This window comes from Mus caroli, chromosome 12 (genome assembly GCF_900094665.2).
Source record: "Mus caroli chromosome 12, CAROLI_EIJ_v1.1, whole genome shotgun sequence".
Lineage (NCBI taxonomy): Eukaryota > Metazoa > Chordata > Mammalia > Rodentia > Muridae > Mus > Mus caroli.
This window is the reverse complement of record NC_034581.1, coordinates 71,597,141-71,619,311: the sequence shown is the minus strand read 5'-3', so window position 1 is coordinate 71,619,311 and position 22,171 is coordinate 71,597,141. Positions and strand designations below refer to the sequence as shown.

General features: G+C 44.6%; 1 long non-coding RNA gene across 1 annotated transcript in view; it reads right to left on the bottom strand.

The window, feature by feature from the left end:
• Window positions 1-20,248, bottom strand: part of LOC115032792 — a 58,978-nt gene extending 38,730 nt beyond the window's left edge. Inside the window, exon 1 of the long non-coding RNA XR_003838428.1 lies at window positions 20,031-20,248. This is a non-coding gene — a long non-coding RNA (uncharacterized LOC115032792). The remainder of the gene's footprint in view (window positions 1-20,030) is intronic.
• Between the last annotated feature and the right edge of the window lie 1,923 nt (window positions 20,249-22,171).

Genomic DNA, 22,171 nt, shown 5'->3' with positions numbered 1-22,171 from the left:
CTCTTACCCAGCTAACGCTCCCTCGACTCCAGACTCAGCATAAACATTTTTTTAGATTTTTTTCTGTCAAAGCCATAGTGTAAGTAATTCCCCTTTGTTTTTCCATGTCACCTTGCATTATCCACCCTACTAGGCCTTCCCCGACTTTGTCTCTCCTCCATTAGATTCCAATCCACTGGCAGGTGGGTACATGTTCTACTTCTCTCGTTGTATGCTATTATGTTTCTAATCTTAATAAAATATTAACCTACAAAAGAATCTTTGTTGTAAGCCTAGCACTCGGGGGGGGGGGGGGGGGGGGGGAATAAGGAAGGTCGATTGATAGTTCAAGGCCAGCCTGGGCTGCATAGTGAGACACTGAACCCAAACCACATCTTGTTGAATGAACAGATCATTTCTTACCCTTCTTCACTTGTCCTCTGGGTGCAGACATTGCTCATCGCTCATGTCTCTGAGTTACACTCATTTTTTCTTCTTTAGGTTTCATTGATCTGGATGACTTCAATGATGAGGTACACCTTTCAGATCTAAGCCTACTTACCTAACGCCAGAGTATATATTTATCCTTTTAAGTTTTTTTTGTAATCATTTCCTATAAAGCATTCATAGAAATATGAATAAAGATGTGATGCTATCTTCACTATCAAAACATGAGATAGGTGTTTATCAAAAGAGAATTGGGTGCTAGGTACAGGGGCACCTGCCTGCAATCCCAGAACCCAGCAGGTGAAGGCAGGAAGACCATGAGTTCAAACCTGGCCTGGGCTACAAGAGGCCCCAAAAAGAAAGAGAAAGCAAATAAACAACATTATCAAGCAGTCATAAAAATACTAGGAAGATTCGTATTTCATACTGTTGAGTCAAACAGAAGGTTACATCTGTACAAATACAGAGAACTCTCTTTTGCCTGGTTTTCCCTCTCTTTGATTCCAAAGTTAACTACAGGTCTATACTGAGCAATGGACCGGATAGTGTATGTTTCAAAAAATACATAGAGACATAAGAAATGCTGTCTGTTAATAAACTCAGATTTTTCTACCAACAAGCTTTCAGAACTGTATGTAGAGTTCACATTAATCTTAATTATCTATTTATTTCTTGAGCCTCTATTTCATGCCATTTGGCACAGCTGAGCTACACCCTCAGCTGTCTACCTGCCGCTTTCTGTTGCACATACTAAGGGTGTACAAGAGTGAGGTGGCGTCTTTGCCTCCTAGACTTTTCTAGGTCAATGACAAGCAGCAAATAGACAATAATGAGGGCTGTGAAGAGACAGAAAAATGAGAGGTGTTCTTTTAGGGACAGGGACAGTTTTTGTGAAGTGGTGATGATTGAACAGAGACCTGGGCTACAGAAGAACCCGAGTGAATATGTAGAGGGAGGACACTGTGGTCCTCACACAGCCTGTGCTCAGTGGGCTCTAGGAACAAGGAGATCAGAACATCTGGAATGGGGGAGGGGGGCACATCACAGCAGCCACCTCGGCCCAGAGAGACAGCTCCTCAGGGCTGAGTCCATCACATGATGAAACTTTACAAACCTCATTTGTAAAAGTCTAAAAAGATACAGGAAACTGTTACCAGAAATTATTCCTGAAATGTGAGATTACGCAAGACTTTCTGCTCTCTCCCTCCACCCCAACCCCTTTCTTTCCTCTCCTTTTTTCTTCTTTCTGATAAAACAGAGTCTCAGGTAGCACAGGTTGGCCTTGATTGAACTCACTAATAAAGCAGAGGACGACCCTGAACTCCTGATTGCTCTGCCTCTACTTCTTGAATGCTGCTAGGGTTCCGGGGCATGCGGAACCATCACACCCAGAGTACGCAGTGCTGGGGATCGAACCGGGAACGTTATACACACTAGGCAAGCATTCTACCAACTGAGCTACAGTCCCAGAGAAAATTCCACTTCCAAATCCACACCCTTATGCTGTCTTTGCATTTTACATTACTTCCATCCATTTAAGAGGCTTGTTACTGGGTACCCTCAAATGCCCCACATGGGTGGGAAGGCCCCATCTTTCAGGGCCTTGGGTGGGGAGTTCCGCAGAGAACTTAACAAGGGTTGTGGTTTAGGATGCCTGTGGTCTCTCTGAGCCCCACACATCCTGCCTTTTCTAGAGGATGAGGTGGGGGAAAGGAATGTGTCCTAGTCTCTGTCAGAGCCTGTGAGTCGGTGTGCATCATCACAACTATGACAATTTACAGTAGGTATAGAAAGTATGCAGCCTGTTTATCATTAGGAAAGAAAGTGGATCAAATCAATTATACAGTGAAATCATGTGGAGCCGTGATAAAAGATGCCGTACTGTAGAAACACAACACCCTTGCCCCTACCACTTCAATTCTCAGCTGCAGGAACCATTTCTGCCTCCCCTTGCCTAATATGGGCTCTTCCTTGAACCTGACTGTCTGCAAGGCTCCTCCAGGGCCCTCACTAAGGATTCTTCCATTGCGGAACAACTGGCTCACGCTTGGTCCTCTGGAGCGGCGCCAGAGGAAGGAGAGTGGGCCAAATAATCTCTAAGATGGATCATTCACTCCTCGGGGAGTGCATCAGACGGGTTTGCTTCAGTGGCTTCACCTTCCTATTAGCTTTCTGTGTGTTAATAGTAAATCTAATGAGCACTTCAAGCACACAAGCAGGAACCCACCCACAGAGGACCACGGGGCAAGCTGGGCCAGATCTTGAGAATCGCTACTCTGGGAAGCCACCCCTACGCTCCCCCAGAGACCCAGGGATGCCCCTGCTGTATTCCTGGACGACTCCTTTGTTCCAGGCTCACCAGAGTTCTGCAGCTCAAAGTCTGAGCCCTATGTGAAATCTTTATAAGCATCACCTCGGGGTAGTAGGCCACAGCGATGAACCAGCCATGGGAGGACTTCTCCACTGGTGCTGAGTGACTCAGAGGACACACAGGTTAATTCGGGGACTGACAGAGGACCAGGACGATGCATACCTTCCCTCATTTCACAGCAGCCTCCTCTGAAAAAGGCAGGACTCCTTGGAGCGATAGAGGCGACAGCCATCTAACCTAAACCACCGTTCAGGCCAGCCACAGTGGCTGTTTTGTAAGCATTCTTTGTGGAAGTCCTTCTGCCCAAAGCCCCGAAAAATGGGGACTTCTCAAATGGAATCCGTGTTTAGGACTGACCAACAGACATTGCTGAGGGGGTAAGACCAACCCCCAGGGCACAGGGGCCATGGTGGGAGGGTAAAGAAGTCGGGCTCCCCACAGCAGCAAGACTTGATGCCTGGATATAGGGAGAGGCTGCACTTGAAGAGCCAGCAGTCTGATGGGGGTGGAGGTTGAGGGTTGAGTGGGCTTCTTCAGGGACAACCTGCTGTGACTCGCTATGGGATTAATATTAAGAAGCCCATTAGTTGGATTAAGGAATGGCTAAAACAACAACAACAACAAAAAATGTATTGTACATAGCTCTGGAAGCTGGGGAGTCCAGTCCCAAGATCATGAACAAGTCCTGGAAGTTTCTTCTCTGTGTCCTTGAAAGACAGGGAGACCAATTCCTTCCGTCCTGTTCTTTTAATTAAAAAAAAAAAAAAAAAAAAAAAGACAAGGTTTTGTGTGTAACTATCCTCCCAGCCAAGAATCTGCCTTTGAACTCATCTGCACTCCCTTGCAAAGGAATATCCTGGGCTTGCTGACCATTTACACTCCCTCACGGAGGGAGAGGGGTTGTCTCACCTTAGCATCCCGCTGCTCACTACCACTTATTATATGCTATTATATGTAACTCTGCCTTAATTGCACATGCCTTGTGGAAGGACTAAAGTATATAGGCCCAGGAAGACTAAAGAAGGGGGCTCCATCCTTACAGGAAGCCCAACCCCATGCTAGCTAAAGACTTTCTGGGTGTGACCCTTTAGGGGAGGAGCTACCAAGCCACTGTAACCAATCTCTCACCTATGCCCTATGAGGAAGCCCAGGGAACTCCCTGGTTCTCCAGAGTGAACGTCTGTGGTGGAATCACGCCTCAGATTGGTGTCAGGAACTTAGCAGGAGGAGTAGACCTTATTTACAACTCCCCAAGCAAAGGAATTTCACTACCCAAAATCTTGCTATGTTCCCCAAGTTAGCCTTGGACTCGTAGGGTCAAGCAGTCCTCCTCCCCCGGCCTGCTGGCACTACAAGAGCATGTCCCCCACATCCAGCCCCTCAGGCCTGTTTTAAGACACTAACCTATTGGTAAGGGTGGAGCCCTCAGCACCCAACTACTAAGCAGGGTGGTATCTCTTAAACTGTCACACTAGTGACTAAAAGACCACAAATCTATTTTTCATTGGTAGTAGAGATGAATAAACATCTAACCCACAAGAAAGATAGAAAGAAAATTATATTTAAGGGCTCGTTTTTATGTTTATTTCTGGTTTGCCTTTGAGAATTCACACGAGGGGGAAAACCTAGTCCTTGGTTGTTTGCTTCGTTTTTGCGCTTTTTTTTTTTTTTTTTTTTTGAGAGTAGGTCTCCTGTAACCCAGGTTGGCCTTGAACTCCCATATGTAGTAGAGGATGACCTTGAATTCCCGATCCTCCTGAATTCAACTCCCCAGTGTGAGATTACAAAACATACCGCTGGCTTATACAGTGCTGGGGACTGAACCCAAGGCAATACTAGCCAAACATTTTCTTAATTGAACTACCTTTCCCGCAAAATTGATCTTTTTTTACTTGGCTCTTAGCCCTCTCTGGTTTGTTTGGGCTTGCAGTTTGAGAGTGCTGTCTGCCAGGGTGCAAAAGCAAGAGACACACACAGCGTAAGTAGCTCAGGAGCAGAGCGAGGGGAATGGCGCTGGTGCTCCATCTGGAACCTCAGCCTGTTAAGGATGAGTCTTCCTGCCTCAGTTAACCTAATCTAGGAGCTCCCTTACAGACATGCCCACAAGTTTGTCTAGTAAGTGACTCTACCTCCTGTGAGATTGACAGTCCCCTTCTGGTGTCGGCCTACAAGACAAATGGCAAGTCTGTTTAATCTCACCCATGAATCTCCTGAATGGGAGAAGTTCACAGTGGTTCTCATCAGAAATGGACTTCAAGGAGAGTTAGCCAGCACACAGGTGATCCACTCACTGATGGTCGCTTGTATTGAGCCTGGATGGGTTTTCTCTGTTCTCGTCTTAGCTTGTCTCCTTTATACATCTTGGAGCTGATGAGCCAGGTGGAACAGACTGACCAGTGGCCAGCTTCTAGATTTTTCATGATTGTTCCCTCCTCTTGGGAGTTGTCCAAATAAACTCCCCGGCACGCCAAGAGGCTCTGCTCTCAACTTAGAAAAACAGGAGTTCTCTGTGAGCATCAACACCAAAGTAGCTGTGTAAGATGCACTCTGATACCTTCAAATCCTCTGGAAAGGTTACTGAGATAGCTAAGCTTGGTTGTCAATTTGATTAAATAAAGAAACACCTAGGGCTGGAGAGATGGCTCAGTGGTTAAGAGCACCGAATGCTCTTCCGAAGGACCTGAGTTCAAATCCCAGCATGGTGGCTCACAATCATCTGTAATGAGATCTGACGCCCTCTTCTGGTGCATCTGAAGACAGTTATAGTGTACTTAGATATAATAATAATAAATAAATAAATCTTTTTTAAAAGATAAGAAGAAACACCTAAAGTAGATCATACTTCTGCTGTGTCTTTGAGGGAGTTTCTAAAACAACCGGAGCATGGGGGCTTTGGCATATGGATGAATTAATCACTTAGGAGAGTCATAACATGATGACTGTTATATTGGAGGTAACAAAAATAGGAGGTGGAGCCTAGTATATCACTGAGGATATCCCCTAGGAGAGCTACAGTTTGGCCCTGCATCGTTTTTGGTTTTGGTTTTTTGGTTTTTTGGTTTTTTTGCTTCCTGGCTACCATGGTGTGAACTGTTCTACCTTACCCTTCCCACCCAATTCTAGTTATTTGATGATAGAAAATAAAGAAACATAGTAACCTGATGCCAAGGAAGTAGTGCCATCTATACATGCGACTACACCTGACCTTAAACCTTTGGAACTGACTTGTGAAAGCAAAGCTTAAGGGGAGATTACGGGAGGAGCTCAGGAGACTAGAATGCCAACAACATGTAGATAGTGAAAGTCAGACTCCTGAGGCTTCAGAGGGGAACAAAAATTTAGACTAAGGACTATTTGTTTTACATTCTTGCGAAGAACTTGTGGGGATTTGCCTGTATCCTGAACCTTTGTGAGAGTCTTAACTTAACATTCCAATTAATCTTTCAGAGGACATTTCATGATTGCATAGCATTAGGCTGTGGCATGGTTATCATTGGCTGCTTTTAGTCAGACATATAGTGAAAATCTGCATCAAAAGGAAGATCTTTGAAAAGTATGCAGTTTGACCAAAGAAGAGGCAAACTGAAAGTTGTAGACAAAGACAATGTAGTTGATAAAGAAATTTATGCTGCTAAAATGGAACAGAACACTTTACATGAGGACAATAGAAAAGATGGCTTCAGGCACCTCAGGAATTGACCTGACTCTGCCCACTGCAGGCTTCAGGGTAGAAATTATAAACTCATTTGAAAGACTTCTTGAGAAGAGAACATGTCTGGGTCAATTTGGTTTTGCATGGCTACTTTGAAAGTGTTTCACTTAGATTTGTTTAATCAAATTAACTATCCAGGTACTCAAAAGCCACAGAAACTATGATCTAAGGGTGCCTAGCTGCCACAACAGACTTGCATTGCCATGAGATGCTATTTTTTGCACACATGCAAAACACAAGAGTTATGGAATCATGGAAACTTTCATCACTTTCAATGGAAAGTCTTGGAAGCCACGCAGTGCATAGCAGGTCAGATTTCTTGTTAAGAAACCCCAAGAGACTGAAGATTGAAGTTAGGAAAGTGAATTCTACACTGTACTAGAAACCCTGGGATGTTCAAGTTATCCCAGGCACATGAAATGTCTGCCTAGAAAAGCCACAAGTGATGGAGAATTTCTCACATTTGAATTGTTGTGATAGCAATTTGCCCACAATGATAACAAAGGAAACCAGTACAGTAATCTGTAAATCATCCACTTGCCTGTGGTGGTTTGAATGAGAACACCCACGATAGGCTAATATTTTTGATTATTTAGTTGCCAGTTGTTAGACTATTTATAATGGATTACGAGGTATGGCCTTGTTGGAGGAGGTATGTCACTGGGGGGGTGATACCAGGCCCAGTCTCACTTTCTACCTTCTGCCTATGGATCAGGTGTAACGGCTCAGCTGCACAATACTTCTACCTACAAAGCACCAAGCCTGCCTACCTGCCATCATGCTTTCCATCATGATGATTATTCACAGGACTAGCCCTGCGAAACTGGAAACAAGCCCGCATTTGGCCACCTTAGTCATGATGTCTTCTCACAACTATAGAACAGTAAGAAAGAAGGACCGAGAGTCTGGTCTGTATTGGAAGCATATATTCTTGTCAATGGAAAATCATCCCATCCAGTATTTTCTAACTGTTGGTGTATCCAATCCTTTAGACAGCTGTGATGGTACACCCCCATTATCTGCTTGATTAGATTTAGAATCCTCTAGCAGACACATCTCTGGATAGCTCTGTGACAGTGCTTGTGTAAAAGGATTAGCTTGGGAAGCAAAACCATCCAATAGGCTGGGATCATGGAAGTATAACATGGCGGGGGGGGGGAAGCTAAATGCTAGAACTTCCCTTTCTCTTGCTGCTCTACTGAGACGTGAGCAAGTATCCTTGGGCTCCAGAGGTAACCACTAAGAGCTGCTCCTTCCTGCATGCCTTCCCCAACATCAAACTTTGAACAAAATAAACTCTCTCTCTCTCTCTCTCTCTCTCTCTCTCTCTCTCTCTCTCTCTCTCTNTCTCTCTCTCTCTCTCTCTCTCTCTCTCTCTCTCTCTCTCTCTCTCTCTCGTTGCAACTTGCTGTATGTTTGGTTGTAGCTATGAAAAATACAACACGAAGCAGCAAATACTGTTTTCTGTGACGGAAAAAAAAATAAAAATCAGGGGACACCAATTTTGGAAATGAACTGTATAACCTGAAAAGTATAGAACACCTAACTCCATGTCTCTGAAATGGTCCCCTCTCTTCCCAGAGCTCTTACCAAGCTGAGTGAGCAACGGAAGACCGGCCAAGACCAGAATGCTCAGGTAACACGAAATACTTCTCTCAAGTACACAGGAAGCTGGACAACCTAGCGTTGTTTGTGCAGGAGCCTGTCCCGGTTCATACTTCAGTTAGATGCTAATTATATGAAGACAAAGGAAGCTAAAAAGCTAATGACATCACAGTTAATGTGATCTAAGCTATAACACTCCCCTCCCTCCTTACACTAACCAGTATAGTAAGGAGAAGTGTCGAGAAGGACTCTAGGTCCACCTCCCTTCCAAGCTGTACTGTGCTTTGTACACATCACCTGCCTGTGGTCCTTTCATAAAGCATCTCTGGACCCGGGCATGCTCCTTCTGCACCTTCCCCAGTACTCAGACCACTCCTGAAAGTCAGATCTTGTTAATAGGTATATCTCTGCTCCACAAAGAAAAGTTCTCCACAGAGAAATCTAGTTGGTTCGGACTTCGTGGCTGGGACATTTATTAGAGTTAGTGGGAAATCGTAGTTATAAATAGTAATATATAGCCAACATTTATTGAGGATCTACTATACCCTGAACACTGTTAAAAGCATTTTATATTCATTGTCTCATTACATCTTCACATCTATTTGAGGTACATACTATTATTATCCACAGTTTACAGATTGAAAACAAAGCCCTGAAACTCAGAGAGATACCTTTAAGAAATAACTCATCATTCTCCTGCTGCGTCTCCTCCACCTCCATCAGACTCCTGAACCATACAAACAGGAGCATATTGTCCTCTGAGAGGCTCCACTCAGCAACTGACTCAGACAGATACAGACACCCCCAGCCAAACAGTGGATGGAGCTTGGGGACTCTTACAGAAGAAGAGGAGGGAGGATTGTGGGCCCCAAAGGGGATAGGAACTCTACAGGAAAACCAACAGAGTTAGAGTCGAGTAAGCTGGACCCTTGGGGCTCTCAGAGTCCAACAGCCAAAGAATATACAGGAGCTGGACCTAGGCCTCCCCGCTCATATGTAGCAGATGTGCAGTTTGACCTTAATATGGGTCCTGAACAAGCTGTTGCCTGTATGTGGGATGTGTTCTATTATCTGGACTGCCTTTTTTGGCCTCAGTGGAAAAGGAAGCACCTAGCCTTGCAGAGACTTGAAGTGCCAGTTTTGGAGGGATATCCAGGGGGCCCCCTACCTGCTCATAGGAGAAGGGGAAGGCTTGTGGGAGGGGGTAACCAGGAGGTGGGCAGTGAATGGGATTAAAGTGAATAAGTACAAAAAAATTAAATTTAATTTAAAAAAAGAAAGAAAAAATGGGGCTGGTGAGATGGCTCAGCGGGTAAGAGCACTGACTGCTCTTCTAAAAGTCCTGAGTTCAAATCCCAGAAACCACATGGTAGTTCACAACCACCCATAATGAGACCTGACACCCTCTTCTGGTACGTATGAAGACACCTACAGTGTACTTATTTATAATAATAAATAAATCTTTGGGCCTGAGCAAGCGGGGCCGACCAGAGCAAGCGGGGTTGACCAAAGCGAGCAGTAGTCCTAAATTCAATTCCCAACAACTACATGAAGGCTCACAGCCATCTGTACAGCTATAGTGTACTCATATACATAAAATAAATAAATAGGTTTTTTTTTTTTTTTTTTTAGTTTTTCAAGACAGGGTTTCTCTGTGCATCCCTGGCTGTCCTGGAAATAAATAAATGTTTTTAAAAAGAAAAAGAATAACTCATTAGGAAAGACACTAGGTGCTCTGGCTAGCCTTATGTCAACTTGACACAAGCAGGAGTAATTTTGGAAAAAGGAAACCTCACTTGACAGAGTGCTTCCCTAGATAAGCCTGGGGTGTATTTTCATGGTAGATGACCGATGTAGGAGGATCTAGCCCATGTGGGTGGTGTGACCTATGGTCTGGTGGTCCTGGGTGCTATAAGAAACCAAGCTGTCTAAGCCTCTAGGAGCATGATAAAAAGCAGCACTCCTCCATGGCCTCTGCATCAGCTCTTGCCTCCAGGTTCCTGCCCTGTTTGTGTTCCTACCATGACCTTCAATGAAGGACTATGATGTTGAACTAGAAGCCAAAAGAATCGTCACCTCCCCAAGTTGCTTCTGGTCTTAGGTTTTATTGCAGCAATAGGAGCGGTAACTAAGACACTAAGAGGAAAAAAATCTCTGGTATTAAGAAATCCATAAGGCAGTGTGTGGGCTGCGTGCTTGTGATCCCAGCTCTTGGGAAGCTAAAGTAGAAGGATCAAGAGAGAAAGAGACAGAGACAGAGAGATAGAGATAGAGAGACAGAGACAGAGAGGAAACTATAGAAGGAAGGATGGAGGGTTAGGCAGAGGAGGCAAAGGGGTTGGTGAGATGGCTCAGTGAAGACATGAGCCATGAGCCTTGCAACCTCAGTTTCTCCAGAACACAGACTTGTTCTTGGGATGCTTCCAGGCTCCTCCCAGGTACATCAGATAAGGGTGAGTTTCCTTCAGCTGTTGTTAGTCATGTGCCTCTACAGAAACATGGTTTTGTCACATGTGGTTTGTTCTTGTGACTGACCATCTTATTCATGTGACTCTTCTTAGCCCTCTGAGTATAAATTGTCTGATGTTCAAAGTTGGCTATTGCGTGAGGCTTTAGTCTGCCTCATTTTTACACTCTGCTCTCCCAGTTTCACACGGCCTACTAGAGTGGCAAACATGTGGTACATGTTGGTAACACATACATGGACACACTAAGTCAATAAATAAAAATACCTTTAAATGGTTTTTTTAAAAGAAAAAGAAAGAAATCCCTTACATAGCTGGACCTGATGGTGCAGGTTTATACAGCTGGTACAGGGTTTATAATCATACCTTGGAAGGCTGAGGAAGCAGGGTAGAAAGTTCAAAGTTTGCCTTTACTATAGACTGAGCCACTTAATGAGACCCTGTCTCAAAATTTTAAGAGTAAAACAGAGATCCATGGGCTGGGGGCGGGGCTCTTGCTGCTGCACAGACTCCTGACAGGTTAGCAGTGTAGCTAAAAGGAAACTTAAAAAGGAAATGGAGCCAGGCAGTGGTGGTAGTGCACGCCTTTGATACTAGCACTTGGGAGGCAGAAGTAGGCAGATCTGTGAGTTTTGAGGCCAGCCTGGTCCACAGAGCGAGTTCCAGGACAGCCAGGACTACACAGAGAAACCCTATCTTGAAAAACAAAAACAAACAAACAAAACGGAAGAAGAAAGTACTGTGGAGGTGTAACTTGGGAGAACACTTGTCTGATCTACATTTCAGCACCTTTAACCATGAAGAGGAGGAGGAAGAGAAGGAGGAGGAGGAAGAGGAAGAAGAAGAGGAAGAGGGAGAGCCGCAAGGATAGGTGCGGTAGGCTGAGGCAGAACCAAATTGTGATTTTGAGGTCAGCCTGAGCTACACAGTGAGTCCCCATCTCGGAGGAAAAGGCGTGAGTGGGAGCCCCTTTAATGTTATTCGTGGGCCTAAGGAAAGAATAGTGTGGTTTCACCTTAAACAGTAACGCTTTTGAGGACAAAGTGCAACCACTTTGGAAAAACGATTTGGAAGTTCCTTTAAAATATGTATACATACATAAAATACACGTTGACTCAGCATTTCTACTTCTAGGTCTAGACTTCAAAGAAAAAGATAAAATATAGTCAGCTCTCTTTATTCGAGGGTTCTACAACTAACGCATGATATCTTTTAAACAAAAACCATGGCTGGCCACGATAACTTACAACAAGGCCTCAACCTGCTTTACCCTAATTAACAGTTGATGGATCTCAACTAACCTAACAAATTTCCCATATTGAAGAATTTTAATTGTAGAATTATTTGTAATTTTATCACCAATCATATCACCCTGTGCTTTAACAGGCCCTAACACACCATCACAGCCCTTTATCCCTACTACGTGCCAACCATGGCACATGCCAACCATTGCACAGTGAAGAAATTTCACGGATCACATAAATAATATCAACCCTACACTCACACAAAGGTCTGCACTAACAGCCATATATATTATTCCTATCTACTATTCCTGACCTTAAGAAGTAGACACAGAAGGATCAGAAGTTCAAGGCCAGCCATTCAGCTACCTAGTAAGTTTGAAGCTAACCTGTCTAAAAGTAAATACATAGACTTTTTTTTTAACTTTCATTATTCCCAGAACAATACAATATAATAGTGATTTGAATAGCATTTATATCATTCTAAACAATCTGGAGGTAGCCAGGTGTGCTGGTATATACATCTGTAGATTCCAGCACTTGGCAGAGGCAGAAGGATCACTACAAATTCAAGGCCAGTCTGATAGATTGATAGATAGATAGATAGATAGATAGATAATCCAGAGGTGATTTAGAGTGTGCAGGAGGGTATGTGTAGATTATATAAGTGTAAACATATCATTATGTGTAAGAAAGTTGAGCCCCTGTGGAGGCTGCTATCACTCATTTGGATAACTGGTCCCCAAAGATGCAAGTGTTAAATGTTCCATTACTGGGTGGCACAACTAGAGGTGGCTATAGCTTTGGGAGGACCTGTGGGAAGTCTTTGAGAGGACAGCACATCCTTGAAGAGGCTCTCATGGACCGTTGCTGCCTCTTCTCTTTTGCTTCATGGCAAGGAAGTGAGCATCTTCTCTCCATTGCTGCCGTTACCGTGATGGCGGCCGCTACCATGACTGCTGCTATTACCATGACAGTGGCCACTACTGTGATGGCAGCCACTACCATGACATGACTGCTGCCACTACCATGACTGCTGATACTACTGTGATTCCTGCCGCTACCGTGACAGTGGCCACTACCGTGACTGCTGCTGCTGTGACGGTGGTCTCACACTAGCCCAAAGCATGAAGCCAGCCCAGCACAGACTGCAACCTTTAAGCTCCAAGACAAAATAAACCTTTACTCTTTAGAAATACATTATGTCAAATGGTACCACCTCCTCCACAGCCCTAGGTGACAAGGGACACAATCGCATATGCACACAAAAACAAACACTCATACCAAAGGTTCAAAGAAACATTATTCGTTCCAAGATGGAAACATTTTTAGTTCCAAGATGGAAACAAGCTAAATCTACCCCAGTAGATAAGTGGATAAGCAACCATGGGCTGCCCACACAATGCATTACTCTGTGTAGATGTAAAAGGAATGAAGTCCTAATACTCATAATAACTTGGATGGAGCTCATTGCATTGTGAAAAAAGTCAGTCCAAAAAGTCTGTATATTGTAAGACTCTGTTTCTAAGGAATGTCCACCATATACATCTTATAGAGCTAGGAAGTAGACTGTAGTGGCCTGAGTGAGGCTCAGGCAGGCCTGAGGGATCCAGCACAAAGTGGGAAATAAATATCAATAAATACAAGGAAATGTTTAAAACGTTCTAAGATTAGATTGTGAAGGTGGTTGTAGCTTGTGAAAATACTGAAGTGTAAACTATGTATTGATTGATGGACTGATTGATTGATTGATTGAGACTAGGCTTCGCTATGTAGCCATGGCTGGACCAGAACTCAATATGTAGAGTCACAGAGATCTAGCTCATGAATGCTGAGATTAAAGAAAAGCATGATGACGCCCAGCTGAACCATAAATGTTAAATGGGTGGATCTTATAGCATGTTAATTTTATCACAATGAAACAGAAATAAAACAGAAAGATAACAAAGGGAGAAAGAGGGGAGAGGGAGAGCAGTCCAGCTGTCCCACTAGAGAGGCCCACAGAGACGCAACACAGAGCAGAGGCCATGGACTCAGATGGGGAAGGAGAAAGTCCCGGCTGTCCTAACACCCACATCAAGGCTCCGAGGAGCCCCAGCCCAGCGACAAACAGCAACTATGTGTCAGAGCCAAAGCTAGCCAAGCAGCCAAGCCGCCGAGCTCAGCCTGCACTGACCGCAACACGTAACTACTAAATGTTGAAACTTTTTGTCCTACTGCAATGGATAACAAACCAGCCATCCTGGAAGATACCATGAGTTCCGAATGGATCTGAGAACTAAAGGGGGTGGTATTAAAAGAAAATATAACTAAGTTTCTCTATGACTCAAGTATGAGGAAAATGTTCTGATTGTGCCCCCAAATCAAGTTGCACCAAGATAAAATATTGTTACATTTAATTGCTTTAAAATTGTTTAAGCTTTTGCAGAGCAAAACCTCCATGAAGAAATTCAAAGGACATATATCAGCGTAAGAGGAAGTATTTCCAACCTATATTATTGAAGAAATAAAAAAGATCAAAATAGAGGCGTGGCACGATGCTCAGAAGGTAAAAGGGTTTGTTCTGCAAACATGAGGGTGTGAGTTCAAATCCTAGCACCCAGCAAACAGCCAGGTATGGCTGTGCCTGCCTGAAGGCCTAGCATTAAGGGCAGAGGCAAGCTGATCCCAAGAGCTCACAGGCAGGCCACTCCAGCCACAGGCTTCCTCTTCAAAGAGAGACTGCTTCAGGGTGACAAGGCAAGAACAGTAGAGGAAGTCACCTGGTGTCCTCGAATGGCCTCCACTAGTGTCTGCATGGACATGTATCTACTGATACACAAACAACACCAAATGGAAGGGGAGAGAGAAGATAAGAGAAAGCACTAAAATTCCTACTATACAAAAAGCCTTTCTTTTTTTCAAAGATTTGTGGGGGGGGGGGTGAGAATGTGCTCTTGTGTATGCATGTGTGTATGTGTGTGTGTGTGTGTGTATACACCTGCCTGCAGCACCCCTGGAGCTAGGGTCACAGGAGATTACGAGCTGTCCCCTGTGGGTGCTGGGGACCACACTCTGGTCCTCTCCCCCTGCAGTACTCAAAGCTGAGCCATTTCTCCAGGACGCACCTACCCCCCTTTTAAAGAAGAAGAAGAAGAAAAAAAAAAGAATCCTCCCTCAGGCTCTAGAGGGCTCTGACTAAAGTTTGTGTACTGCCACACCCAGGTTATAAATAATTTAAATTTTTTTAGAGCAAGTGCCAAAAGTTTTCTAGAGAAACAGGCAAAGATATGACTAGAAAATTAACAACAAATATAAAGCTGACAAGCATACAAGCCACTGTTCAGCTCACTCCTCTCTTTTAAAAAAATGCAAATTAAAACTATCCCACATGCCGCTTCGGCATAGGCAGCCCTACATCAGCCTCAAAAGAACTATTCTGAGACGGGATTTGTTTTACATATCAGACTGGCAAAAATTCAAAATCTTGAAAGTATATTATGGTGGAGAACTAGCATTATATATTACTGGCGTAAGGAAGAATCCGCATTAGATATTACTAGTGTAAGGGAAAGTGGTACAAACCTGAGAGAGAGGAATTTGATAGTGTCAGGCAAAGCCCTCAGAGATCCCTGCCAGCCCAGTGGTTCCATGTCTAGAAATTTACCATGAGGACACACCTGTGACAGTATAAAAATATCTATATGCCAGGCGGCTGCTCTTACAGCATTATTTAGGGTTGAGGGGAAAAAAAAATCTGCTGATGGTCATGATGATAAATGCCTGTAATTCCAGCATTCAAGAGGCAGGAGGATTGCAAATTAGAAGCCAGGCTGGCTATGTAATGAGATCAAAGCCAGCCTGAACTGTGTAAGACTCTTTTCTTCTAGAAGGAGGAGGATGAAGAAGAGGAGGGGGAGCAGGAGGAGGGGAAGGAAGAAGAGAAGGAAGAAGTAAAGAAGTAATAGTGGTGTGTGGAAAGAGATACAATTGGTTGGCTGGCTAAAGACTAGAAAGGATACTTACCAATTGATTTCCAGAATATATCGAAAAATCCAAACTGAGATAACTAGTAAGATGGCTGGGTAAGGAGAAGTGCTTGCTGCCGAAGCTGAAGGACCTGAGTTCATTGTGGTAGGAGGACCTCACCAGAGGGGACCACTCAGACTCGGTATATAACCAACTGAAAGTCTTTATTCCAGTGGGGGCTAGGGGGAGACACCAAGTGTACAAGGACCTGGGTGTGGCCCTGACTGCCCAGGACATGGGCTTTTGAAGGGCAGAGACCTCGCCCACACCTCTCTGCAGCTGCAGGGTGAACTTCTCAGAGCAGAGGAAGCAGTTTGGGGCTAACAGTTTTGGTTTGGTTTTTTTCAAGGCAGGGTTTCTTTGTATAGCCCTGGCTATCCTGGAACTCGCTCTGTAGACCAGGCTGGCCTCAACCACACAGAAATCCATCTGACCCTGCCTCTAGAGAACTGGGATTAAAGGCGTGCACCACTGCCACCTGGGGAATCACACAGCTTTAGCAGAAGCTAAGGTGTTAGCTGGAGGAGGTTCCAACAAAGGCTAAGGTAAGTTAGCTAGGTCATCCTGACTTTGGTTCCTAGAAGAGAGTTGGGTAGTTTTCAATGGGATTCTCCATCAAGGAGGTCAGATTCTCATTAAACCTGGAAATGGCCTCAGCAAGAAGACAAGCCCTCCTCCTCTGGGCTGTCCTGCCTGGTCACAAATTCCTGGGCTCCACATGGTGGAAGAACTGACCCCAGCAAATGTCCTCTGACCTTCACAAATACACCAAGGCATCCCCCCACATGCATACACACATACACAATTAATGAATTAGTTAATTTAAAAATTGTTACTTCAAAACCAAGATGATTATAGATAATATATAGATATGAGCTATTGTTTGCATCTGGAACCTCCCAGCTGGGTACTGTCTGAATAGCAGACCCTTCAAACGATCTGGCTTCCTAAGAAATCTTGTATAACTTTGGACCTGGGACCATGTGTTCATGCCTTATGGGATGTTGGTCTCTTGGTCTCTTTTAGCTTACTAACAGGCTTATGGACACTTTGCTTTGTGACAATACTCCCACCATACTGTGCTGCTGCTATATGAGCAGCAGTACTGCCAGCCAGCCACAGACTGACCCTTCCAACACTGTGAGCCAGGGCAAACCTTCTCTTTATAAATGTCTTTACCTGAGATATTTGTTACAGTAAAAGAAAGCTGAGTAACTTGTCATACCTCTGTATAAAATATAAAAGACAGTGACATAGGTATCTGTCTAATTCTGGAAAATATCCATGGGAAGGATAAATGAGAAACTGACAGAATAGGTTAACTAGGAGGTGTGGGAGACCAGGCTGGAAGGATTCAGGAATAAAGGACTTTCTCGGGAAACATCTTTTTGTGTGGTTTTGATTCTCTGGAAGCAATGTTTACATATCTCTTAAATAAGATGGCAAAGGGTTCTTTATATTAATGCAAACAGGGGCACATATATCCATATATTCCTGGGACCCACACTTGGTTCCAAGGCCACCCCTTCATTATCTCATTTGGGATGCTTAAGCAAAGGCTCCACAGGCCATAGGTCTGCTTCCCTGCAGTCTCTGTTGGACTCTGCAAAGGTGACACGGGACAGGGAAACTGCAAGGCTCGGGAGGGAGGGAGGAACAATTCCTTCCCATTTGCATCTCTGGTTGAGTCTCCCCCGCCCCCCAGCCATGTCTCTTCACCCTGGCAGCCACAGCTCCCCCCCTATCCCCCCTCTCCAGCATCAGTGGAACACATTTTACAGTTTCCCCAACACTTCGGAAACCAGCATCACTCACACTGCAAGCACCACAGCACCAGCCAGCTGGCACCCCTCAGCAGAGCTACATCTCAGGGTTGTCAGCCCCAACAGTCTCTTCCTGGGATTCTTAGGCTCCAGTCCTCTCACCCTCCTCCTCTCATTCCCTCAACTGATGAAGGGGTAGCTCGCTCCTAGGCTGCTGCCACAAGACCTCAGAAAAGCAGAGTATTCGGCACACCTGTCTTTGCTGTGTTAAAATACCTGACATAAACAACACGATGGGGGATTGTTTATCTGAGCTCACCGTTTCTGAGGTATCAGTCCATCTTAGAAAGGAAGGTAGGCTGGACATAGTAGCTCACATCATGGAAGCAGAGAGGGAGGGAGGCAGGCAGGTAATCACACCACACACAAGACAGAAAGACAGACAGAGAGCACCTTCCTATTATTTTGAGGAAGCACCTGAGACAGTTTATTACCAATAATAAAATCTGAGCTTTTAAACTAAAATTAGATACTTAGGGAATGAGCACCAGCCATTTTGATAATCACAGTTCCTAATACGTAGAAGCTTTTCTGGTCCCCCTTGTTTGACAATTCGTGGTGGCTAAGGAACAAGGTGTCATTTCTTCAGTGGTGTAGCCACTGAGAAGTTTTTCATATTCTAATATGTAACCTCCCAGCCACGTCCATGCAAGAAGCACAGTTAAACTCAGTGGGCCACACACTAAAGACATGGATTTGTTGGAAAGATGGAGTTTAGTGGGAGAAGGGGGAATAAGATAGGGCAAAAGAAGGGGAAGTGACTAAAATTGATTATATACATGGATGAGATTCTCAAGGGGTTATAAAAATGCAATGTTTACAATAAAAGAGTATACAATAAGGCTGGTGGCAATATTAACAAATGCAATTTTAATAATGCATAAGTGTCAGAATTCAGAATAGCTGCATTACACAGCCACTAATATTTTCTAATGACCCACGCATGCGATTACAAAATAATCCAGAGGCAAAGATGGATTCAAAGTGAAAGAAAGGTTATGAGACCTCGATGTCAAAGGTTTTTTTTTTTAAAGTTTTCTAATACATGATTTCAGATTCCACATAATCAGTGTCTGAAGGATAAACTTGCTCATGTTCTGTTTTCATGTGGTGTCGAAAGAAAACTGGTAAATCGGGAAAGGCTATTTAACTATTTCTCCTTTCTCCTGTTCCTCTCTGTGTGAGTGTGAGTTGGTGTGCATCTGTGTGTGTGTTTGTGTTATACATGTGTGTGCATCTGTGTGTGTAAAGGCCAGATGAGGATGGGGTGTCTTCCTCTATGGCTCCCCACCTCATTACGTTAAAATGAGACCTCTCACTGAACACAAGACTCTTCGTTGAGGCAGGCAGCACCCCAGCATCTGCCTCTCCCCACCCTGCAATGCTGGGGTTACACCTGGCCATGCATTACATTTATGGGGACTCCGGGACTAGAACTCAGGTCTTCCTGCTTGAACGGCAAGCACTCTTACCCAATCAACTGTCTCTGTAGCCCCTATTTATCTCTTTCCAAATCTTAGATTTGGATGAGACTAGTTTTTCTCCATATACTTATACTGAAACAGCATGTCCCAGTGTGTTGAATCCAAAAACAGACACAAGTATTCAGCTATTCTATTCTGCCAGATGCTAAAGAGATTTGCAAAACTATCAATGCCAGTATTCTCATTAAAATTTGTATATTATCATTTCTTGTCCATTTAAACAGTGTTTTTACTGCTTGACATAGGGTACACATATCCTGTAAATCCAGCACTTGGGAGGCAGAGGCAGGTGGATTCCTGAGTTCGAGGCCAGGCTGGTCTACAAAGTGAGTTCCAGGACAGCCAGGGCTACACAGAGAAACCCTGTCTCGAAAAAAAATCAAAACAAACAAACAAACAAACAAAGGTTTAAACAAAGTCTCACTTTTCTTTCTAATAATGTTGATACATGCCAATCAATTTTACCTCACAGACATTCTGAGGGCCTCTCAAGGAGACTGCACAAGTGTGAAAGATTCCTGTAAGCAACGGGTTTAAGACATGAAGCTCAGCTTTCCTCTCTAACCCGCTTAGTTACCTACTTAGCAACCCAATGCCTTCTAAACAAATATTTCTGTTCTTCTGTCCAAAGGAACCTATTTAGGGCTGGAGAGATGGCTCAGTAGTTAAGGGCACTGACTACTCTTGTAGAAGACACAGATACAACCCCTAGCATCCACACAATGACTTACAATCATCTGTGACTCCAGTAGCAGGGGATCTGACACCTTCTTCTGACCTTTGCAGGCAGCAGACACACAAGTGAATGTAAGCAAAACATATAGGCATGTAGGCAAAACGAATATACAAAGTAAAAATCTTTTAAAATTCAGAACCTAATTTTTAAAAAGTATACCGTTGTAAGTGCCTCTAAAACTGCTTTTTCTGCCGTCTCCTGGAGCCTTGCCTGTGATTCCGCGCGCATACAGCCTGGTGCTCAGCAGAATGTTCCCGGCAAACCTTTGAGACCTCTTTGTGGAATTCCTGCCTCTCTTACATTCTGCTAGGCCAATTCCCACCACCCGGCCTCTCCTGGCCTGTCTGCTCCACTAAGAGCTAGGAGTTCGGCTTGCTTTTCTGTGCCTGAGCTCTGGCCTGGAATTTGCTCCGTGGCAGAAATCTGGAACCACCTAGTATCTGATTACCTCATCTGTCCCTTTACAACCGTTTTCTGAACCTTCGAAAACTTTGTTCCACCTTCTCTAGTTTTCTGGAAGCTTCCGTGGAGAGTTGGCCCCATGTCTGTGGGCTTTTGATAACTGGAATACCCTTTTAACCCCCTTGCTCTGTTTGAAACAAAAGGCCCTGGATTTTAGCCATCCCAGGCCCTGGGGAGTAAGCAGGGCTCACCTTTAGCCTGGCAACATGGGCCTTCTGAGGGTTCCAGAACTCTGACCTTAAACTCCAGCGCTAAACAACACGTTGCCCTCCCCACGCCTCCAAAGAATGAAAGGGAAGCATTGTATTTTTAGCTTAAAAGCCCTGGCTTTCACCGGTCCGGTATAAATTAACATGGCGGGAGGGGTACATCCTACGCCAAAATGTTAACAAGGACAATGGGCCTCTGAGAAATCAACTTCTAGTCTTTTTTTTTTTTTTCCTGGACTTTCCAAATTTTAAATAAATGAACAAGGGCTATCTTTAGAAAACAGAACAATGTCCCATATTTGTGGTCCCCTCCCACTGGCTGACTTTTCTTTGTGCTTTAGTACAAATACAGGCCAGGGTGTGACCGATAGTTGATAGCTCGCCTGGGTGTGGATCCTCCCTTCCCTATCTCCCAGAAGAAGGTTCTTTGAAGAGCTTCCGTGTTTGTCCAGCAAATGACTACAGCCTAAGAAAACTCAACTTTCTCAGAAAAAATCTCCAGACATTTCTGATTACAGCCAAGTCTCCAAGAGAAGACTGAGGGAAGGAGTCCTGAGGAGAAAATGTTTTGTTTCTGGCCAGGGGCTTGGGCGCCCTCACATCCTCGGGTGCCCCACTCTGACCCCACCCGTCCCACCCACACCTTAGTAGCCTTTGTTCTCTATCAGCTCAAGCCCAACAGAGGGTAGCCCTTCTACTGTGATACCCAGCTGCTGTCGCTCAACGCCTGTGTCCCCTTTAAAAATGAAAACAAGCCGTTCCTCAGACTCCAGAGCAGGAACTCCGGAGATGTTAGCATATTCTGGCAAGGCGCCTGATGGATAATAGATAACAGGTTATCCAGGAAATAATTAGAAGCCTGCGCCCACACGGATCGGTTGCACACACTGACCCCTGTCATTCAGGATGTGGCCCTGAAAGTAAGAACCCTTTCTTCTTTCGCTTTCAGGCGTCAGAAAAATGTCAGGCTTCTCTCCTGCCTTTATGCGGTGACAAGTTAACAAATGCTGAGTTTCCAAAAGGCACTTATAAGACCCTCCGAAGCACGAGTTCTCCCGAGTCTGGGGAACCAGTAGGTTCCCTCCCATGAGCCCCTGGGCGGGGCGGGGTAGGGGGATCACTTCCTCAGCCTCTTGCTGCTGTGTAAGGAGTCCTTGCTTCCTTCTCTCCGCCCCTCCCTGTTTCTTTCCACCCCTTGCCTGCAGTTCTACCCCTGACCAGCTACTTTCAAATCCATGCCTGGCTGCTGAGCAGAGTCTAAGTAGTCACCCGGACTCTTCTCCAGCTGGGGACATTACCCCACACCCCACACCCCCCGATATGCACTGATTTTGTTTGCTCTGAGACTCGGAAGTATTCACTTTCGTTTGTTAAGTACAGTCTCTGCATGCATCCACTGCTGTAGATATGTTGATGCAGTTATGACAGCCCATGGCTTCCACCAGCTTTATCTTTTTCTTTAGTGAGATGTGTGATCTGAATGTAGATAGGAACTGTGACTAAGGGACTTCCCTGCCTTCCCTGCATTGAGCAGATGAAGATTGCTAGTAAGTCTATTTGTGGATACTAAAGGCAGTGGGTTCCATTTTTCTCTTTCTACATCTTTGAGTGGGGTTGCATTTTTGTTTG